Consider the following 2,768-nt stretch of genomic DNA (forward strand, 5'->3'; position numbering starts at 1 on the left):
GCAATAGAAAGGTGAGCCAGACAACAACGAAGCCAGGACTTCAAAACGGTGCCTTCCAGAAGGGTACGACCATGTATAGCCGCCACCGCAAGATCTCGAAGATCAGGTTTTCACCCGGAGCAAGACGACAGGAGTGGGATGCCACGACGGAGCCTTCATGAAGGATACAGCGTCAACGGCCGGTGCCACCGTCGGCCAGTCAAGTACTGGGCAAGTGGTGTACCCAGGTGCTCACACCCCTCCGTCGCACCCTAACTTCGTCAACCATCCGCAACCACACCAACCGCGTGGCCATGGTTGCCCGCCCGCACCTGAGACACATGCTCCACTCCCAAATGTCGTGCCTCCCGCCACCAGAGCCGCCGCCCTGCAACCAAGCAAACAAGGGACCACACAAAGGCCCTGGCTTTGGCCCAACCGACCGCCTCCGACCGACTGAGCCATCAGCAAATGCTCTACCCCAGACATCGGCAAACCTGCGCAACCCGCCCGCGGCGAGGAAAGGGGGAGAAGGAGGAGTGGACGCATCCGGACTGGCACACCCCTAGAATAGTGTCAAACTAGAATAGTTCTTTTGTATACACAATTAATGAAATTAGTTTTTTTTCCTAAATGAGTTGACTTGTTCTTGAGTAACATGGCAGTAACAGATTTAGTTTGCTCGGTTCATGGCCCGTCATTTCCTAAGAATCTAGTTCGATGGAATGTCTCCGGTTTGCGAATCCAACAACCAATTCAAGAATCTATTAATTCTGATTCACCGACTCTGATTCATAAATCAGAGTTCTCTATTTGTGAACCTGGTGATTTGGGCATACCTTTCAGTGCGGAATAAGAATTGGCACAAGATTCAATTTTCTACGGAATTGATATCAGATTCGAGAAAACAAGTAAATTTAGACCAAGAAAACATATAGAACATGAGGACCGTAAGTCTACTCTGTCCTATGAAATGCAATTCTATAAATACTCAATTAATGGAGACTTAATAATACCTTTCTTGATGAAATTGCTAGGCAAACTGATCATGAAAAAAGCAGTTATGGACAACACAAGAGTGCCAATTAGCTCCAGGAGAAATCCAAACCACTCATTAGCTGCTTAGTTATCGAAGGACGTACGCAAATTGGAATTAATTCTGTCCAAGTTTGTTTGGTAAAATCCATCCTCCTTCCCAAAGCACCGTATAGTTGGAGCGCCCAAAATGGTCTCCGTTAAGTGATCAATAACTGGTCCATTTGTGACTCCTTGGAGACGAGTTAGCCCTCGGGATGTTGCAATATAACGATCCTGAAAGATAAATAAAAGTCAGAAACCAACTTTCTCATTATTCAGTTATGGGTTGGTAATATAAAGACTGAGTCCTTTAAGATGTTTTTTTTTTAGAAAAGGGGTATAACCCCGGCTTCTACATAGAACGATGCATACGGCCACCTTTATTAGAACGCAAAAAAGTTCAACAAGGTCATGAGGTCTTAAACAAAGGAGCCAAAAAAAGCTCACGAAGAGCAGAAAATAAAAGCCACAACCGGCAGGCAAAAAATATAGATAGGAAAACTAATTGCCTATCATATTACATGACCGCCATCCAAACCGGCTCAATATAGCCCGAGCTACCATCTCCCATCGGGTAGATCCAGTAACCAAATGCTCCCTGGCCTCCGTCTGAAAGAGTAGCGACCACATACGGATCAATGTAGTAGCTTGAAAGATAACCTGCAAAAAATGAGTATTTGATGCTCTGTTAAAAACCAAATCATTCCTGCAGTTCCACACTACCCAAAGTAAAGAACATACTCCTACACGAATGTGTCTTGCTGTTTGGGACTCTATCCCGTCCAACCACGTCCCAAATAACATGTTGATATTAGTCGGAGGAGTAATATTGAACGCAATGTGAATAGTCCGCCATAGAACCTTTGCCATCGGACAATCAAGAAAGAGGTGTTTGGTGGTCTCATCATGATCACAAAAACTACATCTCGTGGAACGAGTCCAGTTGCGCTTTGTCAAGTTGTGCTTAGTCGACTTATTTGTGTATAAACCACATGAACACTTTAACTCTCAAAGGTACCTTGACATTTCAAACATGTTTGGAACTGGGAATAGAGCTAGAGTTAATCACATTTAAATACATAGATTTAACCGTGAACTCTTCATTCTTAGTTAACTTCCAGCACAACGAGCCTGGCTGTTGAGAAAGCTGTACATCCATTAGTTTTCTCACCAAATGGAGCCATGCTTCTCAACGGGCTCCGGCAAGTGCTCTCCTAAAGTGGATGTTGAGAGGAGTGGACTGAAGCATGGTATCAACGAAGGCGTCTCTTCATTGCACAATGCTATAAAAGGAGGGATATTGCAACGCGAGAGGGGGATTATACCCGGCCGGTACCAAATGTTCAATAGCAGTCCACTGCAATGGCTATGGCTGACGGCCAAGCTACTTGGCAGGTGACTGCAATGCTGCTAACCACCGAAATGCACATTGATACACCAATACCCATATAAAATAGAAGGGCGGTGTCTATTTTAGTTTGGTCCGCTGTTGCAGAAAGAATACACAAGGGTATGCTTCAACAAAAGATTCTATACATGACCGGTAACAAACAAAACCTATGTCTTCACAAGACATACCCGGCTTAGAATTCTTCCTGAAGGAGTCGTGTCAAAAAATGACATTGGAGCTCGTAGAATGCTACTCCCTATGTTCACTTATATAAGACATTTTAGTAAATTCAGACAGTGTACTAAACAGTTCAAACTCAGCT

At 44.3% G+C, this 2,768-nt stretch overlaps 1 pseudogene; it reads right to left on the minus strand.

Moving 5' to 3' along the window:
• Positions 1-995: 995 nt before the first annotated feature.
• Positions 996-2,768, minus strand: part of LOC123175736 (ABC transporter C family member 14-like) — a 7,513-nt pseudogene continuing 5,740 nt past the window's right edge.

The sequence above is a fragment of the Triticum aestivum genome, unplaced genomic scaffold, assembly GCF_018294505.1.
Source record: "Triticum aestivum cultivar Chinese Spring unplaced genomic scaffold, IWGSC CS RefSeq v2.1 scaffold134911, whole genome shotgun sequence".
In the NCBI taxonomy this organism is placed as follows: Eukaryota; Viridiplantae; Streptophyta; class Magnoliopsida; order Poales; family Poaceae; genus Triticum; species Triticum aestivum.